General features: G+C 42.7%; 1 long non-coding RNA gene across 2 annotated transcripts in view; it reads right to left on the minus strand.

Moving 5' to 3' along the window:
• Positions 1 to 1,865: 1,865 nt before the first annotated feature.
• Positions 1,866 to 14,895, minus strand: part of LOC124103498 (uncharacterized) — a 28,271-nt gene continuing 15,241 nt past the window's right edge. The window contains exons 3-5 of one of the 2 annotated variants that reach the window (XR_006855208.2): positions 12,089 to 12,137; positions 7,715 to 7,853; positions 1,866 to 4,224 (exon numbers count right to left, since the gene is read on the minus strand). This is a non-coding gene — a long non-coding RNA (uncharacterized LOC124103498). Of the gene's footprint in view, positions 4,225 to 7,714; positions 7,857 to 12,088; positions 12,138 to 14,895 lie in introns of both variants that reach the window. The other variant, XR_006855207.2, reaches the window with a different exon arrangement.

Genomic DNA, 14,895 nt, shown 5'->3' on the forward strand with positions numbered 1-14,895 from the left:
CTGTCCCTCCCACGCCCACATTAGTTTTGACTCTCACTGCAAATGCTAGAAACTCATTGAGGATAGCTTTTGAAAAGCTTTACCAGGATACAGGGTGGCAGGGGGGATATCTAATGGAACCCCATGATCAGGATAGAGCTGGCAGCCAGGAAAAACTAGAACTAGAGACTCAGGAGTCAACAAATTGAGCAATCTCTCTCTCTCCCTCTCCCTCTCCCTCTCCTTCCTTCTTTCCTTCCTTCCTTCCTTGTGGATTTCTTGTGATCTGCACAGACACCCCAAAGGTGTCAGATACTCCCACACCCAGCTAGTCACCAGGTCCTATTAAAAATCACCCTCTTGCGTCAGGGCTGGAGTCTGTCTCCTCTGCAATTTCCCTTGTACTGCATCTTGCTTGTTTGTTTACCATCTGATCATTTTTCTGTCTCTGTTATTGCTTCTTCCTTCTTCTGACCCCTAGCGCAAGCATCACATTTCAGTTCTTTGCTCTTTTCTGAAGCTCCCTTTTGTTTTTTTTTGTTTTTTGGTTTTTGGTTTTTTTGACTCCTAAATGAGAATATAGTGGTTAAGAACTTAGGTTCTAGAATCCTAATGGCCTGTGTTTGAATCTTCCACTACTTTCTGATTGTGTAAACTTGGGAAAGTTACTTGAATTTGTGAGCCTTAATTCCTCATCTGTGAATTGAGGTGCATATAAAGTGCTTAGTTGGCACAATATCCAGCACACAGAAAGGACTCAATTGGTGGTAACAATGATTAGCCTTACCTTGTCCTCTTTCCTGAGTTTCAGTCCTAGATCCCCTGCTAGCCTTTTCCCTTAGATGTTCTGCTGGGATCCCATATCCACCTGTCAGAATTCTCCAGATACTGGGGGAAGATGCACCTTTCCCCAAGAGAACTGAGGGTGGGGGGGCCTGAAAAAGATGGATGGTCTCATCAAATTCTTGAAGGAACCTGACCTCAGTCAGGCCTCAGGAGAGAAGACTCCAAAGAGCAGTGCTCCTGTAAGCCCCCAAGTCCTGTGCTGGCTGACTCTTGGGACTCAGGAGGGCAGGCAGGGCTGCCATTAGAGGAACATGGAGGATGGGAATCCAATCTAAAACAGCCCGGGGTGGTGAGAGATGTCGCAGGATCTTCAGTGCTTCAAGAGTGTGTGAAAAGTGTGAGCCACATCCTCAGGGCATTGTGCCAGGCTCAGGCTGGGGCCTCCCTCAAGTGCTGGGGTTTTAGTGCACTTCTGGAGGCCAGAAGCGCTCCTGTTTTTAGCTGAGCTATTACAGATCCCCTTTGCACCCTTGTGAACATTCATCACCAAGTCCCACGTGTAGAGTGTACAGCTTTCTAGGACCCAGCAGCCCTGCTCTACTGGCCTGCTCTCTGCTCCCAGGTGGAGACATTTCTGCAGCAGGAATCTTGGAGGGCAGTGCTCTCCTCCCACCAGCACAGAGATGGGGAGTGGGGCAGGGAGGCTGCCCTGCCAAATAGTTCAGCGCTCTGACTCTGAGTCAGAATGTGCCTGTGCATCCTGCCTTTGCCATTACTGTCTTTGTGGTCCTAGGTCAGTCAGTTAACTTCTTTGTCTCCTCTGTACTGCAGAGATGATGAAGGGCTGGGGATATAGCTCAGTTGGTAGAGTGCTTGCCTTATATGACCAAGGCCATGGGTTCAATCCCCAGCAACACAAAAATAAACAAACAAAAAATGGAGATACTGAAGGGGTGGTAATTCAACAACGAGTCTAATTGTTGAATTTTAGTAAGATAATGCAGGGAAAGCACTCAGTTTTATTCACTTACATGATCTGAGCCCTAGGGCCCTGGCCTTGCAGGAATAACAACCCCCATTCCACACACACACACCCTGACTGCCATCTCTACCCCATCTATTTCGTCCTCTGTTTACATATCTGTCGTTGCCTTTGGATGATAAGCTCCATTAAGTCAAAGAACTGTATGTCTATGTCCCTTGTGTCCAGCATAGGACTTGGTATATGGATGATCTTAATACTTGTTTATTGGAAGGAAGTGGTGAAACAATATAGAAGACCCAGGATTCATTTGGCCTCAGAGTCCCATCATCCACTCTGGTTATTCCCCATAAATGGAGGGCCTAGGTCCCTCACTGTCCTAGAGGCTGGAGATACCACAGCAAATGCAACAGACTGAGCTCCTAGCCTGGTGAACTGTCCAAAGGGTGAAAGACATTAATTGCTTAACAAAACCAATTCTACATTTCAACTGGGAAATTTGCAAGTAAGGAGAAACCTGCTGCTGTGACAGCATAGAACAGGAAGATCACTTTTTGGGGAGGAAAGAATTGGAAGGAATTTGCCACACCATGTACAAGTAATGTAGGCCCAAAGAAAGGAGAGGCTGTAGGTTAGGGATGTAGCTCAGTGTTAGAGTACTTGCCTAGCATGTCAGAGGCCCTGGGTTCAATCCCCAGCAAAACACAAACACGCAGAGGCTTGGTTGAAGCAGAAGGTGAAAAAAATCTTTCAGGCAGAGGGAATGTGCAAAAGTCCTGAGGCTGAAGGTACTTTTGCTGGATGGAAAACAAGGCTTATGTGACTAGAACCCGATAATGGAGGAATTCAGTGGCCTCTAGAAGGTTGCAGAGCTGGGAGCACAGGTTATGCAGAGCCTTCTTCTTTTTTTTTTTTTTTTGAATGATACTAGTTAAAATTTACTCAATTTTATGTATATGTGCACTGTGCTAAGTACTTTGCATGCATGTTTTCTCAGTTACTTTTCACTTTTTGGTGCTATTATTCCCATTTTACAGGTGAGGAAAATCCTGACTCGGGAAGGTAAACTTGCTCTGGATCACACAGATGGTGCTAACGTAGTTGGGATTTGAACCCACACGTTAGGGCCCAACATCTACCTTCTTAATTCCTGCACCGGGTCTAAGAATTAAGTGCGGACTTCCATCTTTGGTGCACATTCCAGCTTTGCTACTTGTCGCTGATGCTTATCCTCCAGATTGGAGGAACCCAGGTATACCTTTGCCCTGGTCAGACGTGCTCTCCGTGCTCTCTAGTGGCGACCGCCTGTAGAGGTGGCCAGAGTCGCCTGGTTTGGGCTCCCGTCCACGTGACCAACCAGGCGCCGCCTTGCCGCCCAGCGCGTTGCAGTGCGACGGGTGCTGCTGCTGCCACCACAGCTGTGAAATCTGGAGGCATCCCACCCGGGAGCCGCCCCGGGTTGGGCAGGGAGGGGCGCCCGGCAGCCTCCGGCAGAGGGCTCCCTTCCCGCACTCCCAGGACTGAGCCCGTAGTCCTGCGCCTGCTTCACGTCTCCTCCAGCGTTGAGGGGGAAAGCAGCGTTCATTTCTGATTAAAAACGACTCTTTTTAAATGGGCTTCATTCTTTATTTCTTTTCGTCCTCTCCCAGGGCCAGAAAGAGGCGGAAAGCGACACCGAGAATCCATTCCAAACGAGCAGCCAAGAGAAGACGCGGCAGCTCCCAGATGTTGATGTTTTGTTTTTTGACATAAATCTTTGCACTCATATGGGAGTTTTCATTGATTCATGTTCCCATCTGCTGAATTTCCTTTTATTTATTTAATATGGCTTTTTGGGGAAATCTTGCTCTGAAGCTCTGGAGGAGCATAAACCGTAGCAACCGCTGCACCCCTCCTCCCTCCTCCAAACCTTGGCTGCTGGGGGCCGGAGCTTCAGTGCCTGCAGAGAGGCCGCTCCAAGCCTTCCTCGCTGGGGGGCAGGCGCCCCAGGCCGTGTTAATGTGGCCGTTCCACTATTTGGGGCCTGCCAGAGGCTGCCAACGCTAGAAAGAACAAGCCGCCCTCCCTGGTGCTGGGGATTGAACCCAGGGCCTTGCCCGGGTTAGGCAAGGCTATACCATTGAGCTTCAAGGCAGCCTTACTCCCAAGAAAGAAACCATGAGCGAGACAGATGGGGTGGAGTGTTCCTCATTCTCACTGTACCCAAATATCATGTTTCCTTCATGCGAAAACACTCGTTCTAATCGACTGGGAAGCCAGAGAACATCTAACAATGGTTGTTCTATTAAATGTAGTAGTTTACCCTACCCCCCCCCACACACACACACCCGCTTTCCGGCACCCCAACAATGATACTTTGGTAATTATCAATTCTGACTCTGGAGTCAGACTGTCTGGGCTTGAATCCTGAATCCTGATTCTGCTTTCCATAGCAAATTCCTGGGCAAGTTCACTTCTCCAAGCCTCAGATTCTGCATCTGTAAAATAGGGATAATTACTACTTCTTTCTCAGACATAGGCACACTTTACAGATGAGAAAACTGAGGCTGAGAGTAGTTAAGAGATCTATCCAAGTGATCCTTACCCAATCCCACCACCTTGCCCTCCCACCAGTGCCCCCTCCAGCTTCTCCCCTAGGGTTCCAGGATAGATCATAATCCTGACAGAGAGAGGTACTTTCTTTACCATGAGGCAGGAAAAAAGTCGAAAAGTTGATTCAGAATGCCAGACACTTTAGAACAATTTCCATTTGACTTTGGAATGTAGGCCCAAATTGGGAAAGGACCTAGATGTCATCTTGTCCAGTCTTTTACCTATGCAGACCTCCCAGACAGGCACAGCTTCTTCTAGTGGAAGATGCCTCTGGCATTAGGAGACCTACAGACCACTGTATAGAACTATTGGTTCTCTGCGCATGCTAAGTGAATATCTCCTTGCTGAGGAGAATATGGCTGGATATCTGAGACTGATTTGATTCTAAGCTCACCGTGTCTGACCACATGCCCTTAGCCTTCATTTACGAGTGCCATGTCTGTAAAACCTTACACATACATTAAACCTTGCTCATACTCCCACACTCTCCCAGCTGGATCTCAGTCATGGCAACAATCTGACCTCAACCATGCCCCCTATAACAAGGCAGTAGAGGATCCTTGATTTCTAATGACCATATGGAACAGGGCTGCCTGCTGACCTGAAACACTCTTCGGGTCATTATGTGAGGGGGAAAAATGCATTTCTGTTATTTAAGTTACTGAGTTATTTCTGGCTTCCTAGTTATACCAGTTGGATGTAACTTAATTTTTAAAAGAGGGTAGACAGTGAGTTAGTTGGTCAAGAGCATAGGTTTTGAAATCAGATTGATTTAATATACTTTCAGCTCTACCCTCTTTGAACTGGTGACCCTAAGTTACTAAGGAACTGAGCCTCGGTTTCCTCATCAGTAGGATGAGAGGAATAAGCACAACATCACAACCCCTTTGGAAAACAACCTTTGGACTTGTCCATTAAAGCTGTTAAGATACTAATAGTCTTTGATATAGTGATTCCAGTATTAATCATATGCCTTAGGGTTTTGAACCCCAATACACCAAAACTCATGCATAAGAATGTTCATAAAGTCCAAAAAAGGAATAGAAGTCAAATCCCTTACATTGTGAATGGAAAGATCACTTGTGGTATTTTACACACGGAATGTGCAGCAATAAACCTCAATTAACTTCAGATACATAAAACAACCTAAATTCATTAACTTCACAAAAATAAGAGTAAGTTTAAAAACTCAAATAACGTATACAGTGTGATTCCATTCACTTATATTTCAAAAATAGACAAAACTATATCATTTAGGAATGCATACATAAGTAGTAAAAGTATAAAGAAAGCAAGGGGCCTGGGGCTCTGTGGTGGAACACTTGAGTAGCATGCACAGGCTCCTCCTTAGCACTACACACACACACACACACACACCCAAAAAAAAAAAACCCAAAGGAATGTTCATCACAGATATATGAACAGGTGCTTTTTAACTTATTGTGGGACATAATTATTTATTAAACTGTGCATGTACATGTTTTAGACAGTGTGTGTGGCTGCCTGAGAACTGAATGAGGCAACATGTAAAACACTGAGCATCACTTCCAGGTGGTTGTAGTAGATGCTCAAAGGAGCTGATTTTTTTTTTCATGTCAAGGGAAGAATTTGAGGGCTTTGAGAGAATTTCATACAATTAGCCAATGATACCATTAAGAAAAGATTCTATTTTTTCTTTGAAGCATATTGACTGCCTGTTTTTGTAGCTTCTGTGTATACATGTGTGTATTTACATAGGTGGGAAGTATTGATTGATTTAGGATTAATTGATATTCATAAACTCAGTGCAGAGTTAGAAAACTTCATTCTGCCCCTCAGAGAACACACAGCGGGAAGGGAGAGAAATCAAAGAGGTTGGTCATAAGATAAGATCTAGGGGGCCTGGATGACCGGCTAAGAGCAATGAGGAGAAAATTGCAGAATGCTGACTTTGTGAGGGGACAAGGTCTGAGGCTTCGGCAGTCCCCTGGATATCTCACCTACACCCTCCTGGCTGCATCGGCTTCCTGCAATGTTGGCAAGCCCTCAGAAGCCAGCACAGACGACAGTGGGTTGACCCAGAGCCAGTTCAGTAATGGTGAGGGAAATCATTTTGCTGACCGTGTGCTCTAAGGCACTGTGGAAGCAGCCAAGAGTAAGAGTGGTCACCCAGCCAAAAGGCACTAGAATCAGCCAGGCAGGCCAGGAAAACCTGGCTAGAGTTTTGTGGCTAGGAGATGCCAACAGAGCTATGCCCCCCGGAAGCCAGCCTCAGGAGTCTCAGAACCAAGACTGCTCTGCCCATGTCTGGCCATGAGCTCCTAGACGTGCCTCCCCAAGGGGAGCCCAGTTTGGGGTACTGCACAAGGCCTGTCTTTCCAACTATCTTCATCTGCTTTCTGCTACTATAACATAATACCACAGGCTGAGAAAATTACAAACAAAAAAATAAAAGTTTCTTTGGCTCATGGTTCTGAAGCTGGGAAGTCCAAGATCAAGGGGCTGCATCTAGCAAGGGTCTTCTTGTTGTACCACAACTTGGTGGAAGGGCAAGAGAGCATGCATGAGAGAGAGAAAGAGAGGACAAGAGGGTCAGAAGTTATAACAAACTCACTTTTGACCTAATCATCTCTTAAAGGGCCTACCTCTCAACATTGTTACAGTGGCAATTACATTTCAATATGGGGCCTGACGGTGGTGGTGCATGCCTGTAATCTCAACAACTCTGGAAGCTGAGGCAGGAGGATCACCAAGTTTCAGGCTAGCCTCAGTGACTTAGTGAGATCCTTAGCAATTTAGCAAGATCCTTACTCAAAATTAAAAAGTAAAATAAAATAATAAGGTCTGGGAATGTAGCTCAGTGGCAAAGAGCCCCTGGGTTCAATCTTCAGTACAGATGGGAGTTCAGCTCAGTGGTACAGCAATTTTCTAGCATGCAGAAGTCCTGGGTTTGATCTCCAGCACCAGAAAATAAATTCTAACTTGAGTTTTGGAGGAAACATTCAAACCATAGTTTCAACTGATTTCTACATGGTGGGCTGATACACTCCCCCATGCAGTGAGAGTCATGGAAACAAGGACTTTTAAATCTTGGACCATTTAGACTGTAGGTTCTTGGGCTCAAGGACCCCTTGTGCCTTTCAACTTGTACTTTGCTTCCTTCTAGATAATCCAGTTCAGTCATTCAATTCACCCAGTATCTACTGAACATGTGTACTGTTCAGGTACTTCTTTTAAATGCTAGGGATATGATGAATAAGGAAGACATAAACCCTGCCCTCATGGAGTTTACAGTCTAGGGGAGAAAGAGTTTCTGGATAAGAAATTACAATTATGATGTATATTAGGAAAAAAAGAGGAAAGAGATTATGGAAAGAGATTAATAAGAGGACTTACATGGTTTAGTGATGTTTCTCAAACATAGTCCCTGAACTACCTACATCAGAGGCATTTCAAGTACATGTTGAAAACTCAGATTCTGGGCCTCCTGCTGGATGTGCTGAGTCAAAATCTTTGAAAATGGGGTCCAAAGAATCTGCTTTAAAAAAACAAAAAAACTAAGATAAAATTTACATAACAAAACACCAGTCGTTTGAAGGTATACATTCCAGTGACATTTATACATTCACCATGTTGCACAATCCTTACCTCCAGTCAGTTCTTTTTTTTTTTTAATATTTATTTATTTATTTATTTTTTAGTTTTCGGGAGACACAACATCTTTTTTGGTATGTGGTGCTGAGGATCGAACCCGGGCCGCACGCATGCCATGCGCTATGGCGCGAGCCACATCCCCAGCCCCAAAAGGCTTTTTTTTTTTTTTGGTGCTGGGAATTGAACCCAGGGCCTTCTGTATGCAAGGCAAGCACTCTACTGTCTGAGCTATATCCCCAGCCCTCCAGTCAGTTCTAAGACATCTTTACTATCCCTCAGCGAAGCTCCTGAAGTCACCCCCCTTTGCCCTTCTCCCTAGCCCCTGCCTACCACCAACCTGCCTTCTGTCTCTGGATTTCCCCGTTCTGGACATTTCGTGTAAATGAGGTCATACACTATGTGATCGTTTGTGTCTCGCTTCTTTCACTTAACACAATGTTTTCAAGGTTCTTCCTTGTTGTAGCCTTTCTTTTTAATGCTATTCAGTCAATCATCCATTGATGGATATTTGGGTAGCTTCTTGCTTTTGCCTATTATGACTATTACTAGTACGAGCATTCAAATACAAGTATTTGTTTGAGTTTTGTTTTCAGTTCTCTCAGGTAAATACCTAGGAATGGAATTGCTGAGTTACATTATAATTCTATGTTTAACTTTCTTTTCTTTTTTTCTTTTTTTTTTTTTGATACCAGTACTTGAACCCAGGGACGTTAACCACTGAACCATATCCCCAGCCATTGTTATGTTTTATTTTGAGACAGGTTCTCACTAAGTTGCTTAGGGCCTCACTAAGTTGCTGAGTCTGGCTTTGAACTCGTGATCCTCCTGCCTCAACCCCCTGAGCCACTGGAATTACAGGTGTGCACCACTGTGCCTGGCTGTGTTTAATTTTTTAAGGAGCTACCAAACTGTTTTTCATAGCAGCTGCATCATTTTACACTCCATTAGGAACATGCAAGCGTTCTACTACCTATTTGTTCTTGCCAACACTTGTTGTTTTCCTTACTATAGTGGGTATGAAGTGGTAACACATTTTGGGTTTGATTTGAATTTCCTTAGTGACTAATGATGATGAGCATCTTCATGTATTTATTGGACATTTGTATGTCTTCTTTGGAGAAATATCTATTCAAATCCTTTGCCCATTTGATTTTATTATTATTGTTATTGTTATTTTGGCAGTGCTGGGGATCAAAACCCAGGGCCTTGTACGTGCTGGGTAAGCGCTCTACTACTAAGCCACATCCCCAAAACTTTTGCCCTTTAAAAAAAAAATTGGACTGTCTTTTTGTTGTTGAGTTGGAAGTTATTTTTTTAAATATTTTTTTTAGTTATACATAGACACAATATCATTATTTTGTTTATTTATTTATTTATTTTTTTGTGGTGCTGAGTGAGGATCAAACCCAGTGCCTCACTTGTGTGAAGCAAGTGCTCTGCCACTGAGCCACAACCCCAAACCCTAGTTGGAAGTGTATATATATATAAAATGTATATATTCCGAATCCTACATGATTTTCGGATTAATAAATAAAATGGAAAATGTCTTTTTACCTATGTGTGTGTGTGGTACTAGGGAGAGACTGCACCCAGAGTTGTGGGTTTTTTTGTTTTTTTTTTGGATACCGGGGTTGAACTCAGGGGCACTAGGCCACTGAGCCACATTCCCAGCCCTATTTTGCGTTTTATTCTCTTAGTATTTTATTTGTATTTTAGTTGCTTAGTGCCTCGCGTTTGCTGAGGCTGGCTCTGGACTTGCAATCCTCCTGCCTCAGCCTCTTTTGAACTGCTGGGATTACAAATGTGCACCACCATGCCCAGTTTGTACCCAGGGTTTGTTTGTTTGTTTATTACCACTAAGCTATATATTCTGCTCCTTTTTTTTTTCTTTTTAAGTTTTGAGATAGGGTCTTGTTAAATTGCCCAATTTGTGATCCTCCTGCCTCAGCCTCCCGAGTCTTTGAGATTATAGTGTGTGTCACCACATTGGCTTCTGTTTGTTTTTGTTTTAGCCATTAAGTTTGTGGTCATCTATTGCATAGCAATAGGAAACAAATACAGGCCCAAAGTAAGAGAAGGTTCTGAAGTTAGTATAAGCGGTTTCTTGCTTGGGCTTTATGACCTAGCAGATTCAGCAGTGCTCCAAATGTCTACTGCAGATAAGAATGCTGATGGACCTTCTGGGAATCCCCAATAGAAGAATTCAGATGTAGATTCCTGATTTTTTTTTTTTTTTTTTGTACTGGGGATTGGACTCAGGGATGCTTTATCATTAAATTATATCCCCAGAACTTTTTTTTTTTTTTTTTGAGACAGAGCCTCACAAAGTTGCCCAGGCTGGCCTCAAATTTGTGATCCTCCTGCCTTGACCTCTTGAGTCACTTGATTATAGCCATATGCCATCATGACTGGCTAGACTGCTAAAAAATATATATTCTTTTTTATTGTAGCTATGCCTTCTTAACATAAATAAAATATTCATGCAAAAAAAAATCCAGTTCCTGGGAAAGAAATCTGGAATGCCAAGTGGACTTACCTATTTATTACAGAGGCTATCCAAAGGATTCACATGAAACAGCTAGATAAAAGAAGTGGATAAAGCTGGGTATGATGGTACATGCCTATAATCCCAGTGATTTGGGAGGCTAAGCCAGGAGGACTGCAAGTTCAAAGCCAGCCTCAGCAACTTAGTCAGGTCCTAAGTTAACCCTGTCTCAAAATATAAATAAAAAGGGCAGGGGATGTGGCTCAGTGATTAAGTACCCCTGAGTTCAATTCCTGGTACTAAGAGTGGGGGGAAAAAAGAGGTAGATTGGGTAAGGAACATGGAAAGCGACATGGAGCTTCACATGTTCAGCTATCTGGAAGCCCATTTTATAGGATGTGAGGTAGGGTCCAAACTTTTCATTTTATTGTTTTTTTTGGGAGTTACTGGGAATTGAACTCAGGGGCACCCGACGACTGAGCCACATCCCCAGCCCTATTTAGTACCTTATTTGGAGACAGGGTCTCACTGAATTGCTTAGGGCCTCACTGTTGCTGAGGCTAGCTTTGAATTTGAAATCCTCTGTCTCAGCCTCCAAAGCCACTGGGATTACAGGCATATACCATCCCACCTGGCTTCATTTTACTGTTTTGAGTGTGGATTTCCAGTTGTCCCTTAACCATTTATTAAAGAACTAGCCTAGGGCTGGGGATATAGCTCAGTTGGTAGAATGCTTACCCTGCATTCACAAGGCCCTGGGTTCAATCCTTAGCACCATTAAAAAAAGAAGAAAATAAGAACAATCCTTTTCCTTGTGAATGGTCTTGGCACTCTTGTCAAAAATCTATAGACCAAGTCAGGTGTGATGGCACATGCCTATAATCAATCCCAGTGGCTCGGGAAGCTGAGATAGGAGGATCACAAGTTCAAAGCCAGCCTCAGCAACTCAGTCAGGCCCTAAGCAACTCATCCAGACCCTGTGTCTAAATAAAATACAAAAAAAAAAAAAAAAAGGCTAAGGATGTGGCTCAGTTGCTAAGCGCCCCTGGGTTCAATCCCCAGTACAAAAAAAAAAAAAAATCTATTGACCATAGATATATGAATTTAGTTCTGGACTCAAAATCTATTCTCTTGATATATGTCTAGCCTTAAGCCAGTATTACACAATTTTGATTACTGTAGTTGTGTAATGAGTTTGGAATCAGAAAGTGTGAATCCTCCAACTTTGTTCTTATTCAAAATTGTTTTGGTTTTTAGGATCCCCTGCCATTCCATATGAATTTTAGGATCAGTTTTTCCATTTCTGCACTGAATCAAAAACTCTGAAGGAAAGCTGGGCATGGTGGCACAGCCCTGTAATTCCAGCTACGTAGGAGGTTGAGGAGGGAGGATTGCAAGTTCTAGGCCAGCCTCATCAACATAGCGAGACTGTCTCAAAATAGCTTAGTGACAGAGTACCTCTAGGTTCAGTCCGTAGGACCACAAGCTAAACTCAGGAATTTCCCCTCTTTTTTAAATGGTACTGGGGATTGAACTTAGGGCTTTCTGCATGCTAGACAAGCACTTTCTCATTAAGCTATAACCCAGCCTCCTTTTTAAAAATAATTTTTTAAATTCTGAGACAATCTCACCTTGTTGCCCAGATTATAGGTGTGTCCCACCATGCCCAGTAGGAATCTTCTTTAAAAGAAAAAAAAATAATTGTGAGTAAAATGAACATAATATAAAATTTACCATCTTAACTATGTAAGTCAGTAAATACAGTCAGTGGTGTTAAGTATATTCACATCGTCATGCAATGAATTCCCAGAACTTTTTCATCTTGCAAAACTGAAACTGTACTCATTAAACAACTCGCCATTCCCCCACACCAGATCCTGACAACCATTCTTTGACCTTCTGTCTCTGTGAGCTTCACTCCTCTAAGTACCTCATATAAGTGAGATCATGCAGTGTCTTACTGTCACTGGTTCATAAATCTTAGCATAATGTCTTCAAGTTTCATCCATGTTGTAACATGTGTCAGAATTTCTGTCCTTTTTAAGGCTGAACAATATTTCAGTGTCTCTCTCTCTCTCTCGTTTGTTTATATATTCAGCAATCTATGAATGTTTGAGTTGCTTATACCTTTGGCTATCATGAGTAAAGCTGTTATCAACATGGGAGTCCAAATATTGGTATAAGAGCATGTTTTTGATTCTTTTGGATTTATACCCAGAATTGGAATTGCTGAACCACATGATAATTCTATTTTTAATATTTTGAGGGGCCACCATATGATTTTCCATCAAACTGTTCCATTTTACATTTCCACTGACAGTGCACACAAGTTCCAATTTCTTCACATCCTCACCAATACTTGTTATTCTCTCAGATTTTTTTTGACAGTATGAGGTAATATCTTATTGTGGTTTTGATTTGCATAGGAATCTGATTTTTTAAATTAACTTTATCTTCAAGCAATTTTAGATTTACAGGAAAGTTGTAAAGATAGTACAGAGAATTTCTGTGTATCTCTCATTTGGTTTATAAAAGAGAACTCACTAATGTTGTAATCTTACTTTCCATGGTACTTTGTCAAAATTGGAATCTAGTTGGGCATGATGGCACATGTCTGTAATTACAATGACTCAGGAGGCTGAGGCAGGAGGATTGCAAGTTTAAGGCCAGCTTCAGCAACTTAGAAAGGCCTTTAGCAACTTAGAGAGATTGCGTCTCAGAAACCAAAACTCCCTGGTAATCTGCTTTGTGATGAGCACAAACACATAGTGATGTGTGTGTATGTGTGTGTGTGTGTGTGTGTGTGTGTGTTGCTGGGGATTAAGCCCATAGCCTCACACATGCTAAGCAAGTGCTCTACCCCTAAACTACTCCCCAACCCACACAGTGATTCTTACATGTACTAAAAACCCACTGATTTAGGGATCAGAAAAGTTTTTTTCAGAGAAATACATTTCAGCAGTTACTTGAAAGACAAGTCTAAGTGAGTAAAAGAAATGGGATATGATCCAGGCAGATGGAACAAACTGTGTCAAAGCCTGGGGGTAATAAAGAACTTGGAGCATTTGAGGATAATCATAATAGCAATAATAGTAATTTATTGACACTTACCATATGCCAAGCACTAGTAAACACTTTAGAAAATTATTATACCTAATTTTTCACAACAACTCTATAAACTGGGAAATATTATCTTTTCTATTTTATAGATGAGGCAACTGAGAGTTGAAAGAAGTAACTTGTCCAATGTCACCCAAAATGGCTAAAGTAGAACTTGAACTCAAGCCCCTTCCAATTCCTTTTCTCCCACTAGGCCCCAGTAAAATTTATTATCTACTTGCAGCAAGGAACAAAGCATTAAATACATGCTCTTCCTGCCTCCTGTCTACTCTCCTACTCTCTCCCTCAAACTTTGTACCCTTCAGGGCTCAGAGAGGCCTTACCATTCTAGTTAACGGGAGCACTCAACAACTGAGCCACATCCCCAGTGCTATTTTGCATTTTATTTAGAGACAGGATCTCACTGAACTGCTTAGCAGCCTCGTTTTTGCTGAGACTGGCTTTGAACTCGCAATACTCCTGCCTCAGCCTCCCAAACTGCTGGGATTATAGGCGTGCGCCATTGTGCTGCCCTAAGGCCTTACCATTCTAAAGTTGTTTCTTCACTGTTATTCTGTCTTATTGAATTGATAGGTAAATGAAAGAACGAGAAAAACAAAGAGCATTAGTAACATTTTGCAATTATAGACTCATTTTTGTATCTGTGTAATGCCTGTCTCTTTCACTGTACTGCCAGCCCTGAAATGGCAAGGATCCCGTCTGATTGATTCACCTGATACCGGTAGATGCATGCTAAATATGTAGTTCACATGGAATAAATGTAGGAACTCAACAAATTTTAGATGTTGGATGAGTAATTTTTATTTTTGAGAAAGAAGAAAAAATGGGTTGCTGGATTCTATTTAAGATATCAGTTATAGTCTCCCTGTCTCTCCAGCAAAAACTTCAACTTCACTTGCCCATCCATCATACCCCATAGAAAGTGCCAGTAGTTTTGTATGAAGAGAGAGGAAAAAAAAACAACCTTGGTCTGACTGACCTAGGAAACATCTCTTTGACTCTTCAGAAGGTCAGACCCAGAGACAGGGGTGGTGAAGTCTCTATTTAAGAATATAATCAGGGCTGGGCACTGTGGTTGGCTCAGGAGGCTGAAACAGGAAGATTGCAAGTTCAAAGCCAGCCTCAGCAACACAGTGAGGCCCGAAGCAACTTAGTAAGACCCTGTCTCAAAATAAAGAATAAGAAAAGGGCTGGGGATGGGGCTCAAAAAAAATTATCAAGAAGATAGAATACAACTTCAGAAAGTCAACTGCCTTCAAGGAGGGAAGGGGCCTAGTGACCTCTCCAGCCCTCTTCCTACGCTGGGATTCAGCTTTCC

This window comes from Marmota monax, unplaced genomic scaffold, assembly GCF_021218885.2.
Source record: "Marmota monax isolate L192 unplaced genomic scaffold, Marmota_monax_Labrador192_F-V1.1 WCK01_AAM20220418_F8-fsc00006, whole genome shotgun sequence".
Lineage (NCBI taxonomy): Eukaryota > Metazoa > Chordata > Mammalia > Rodentia > Sciuridae > Marmota > Marmota monax.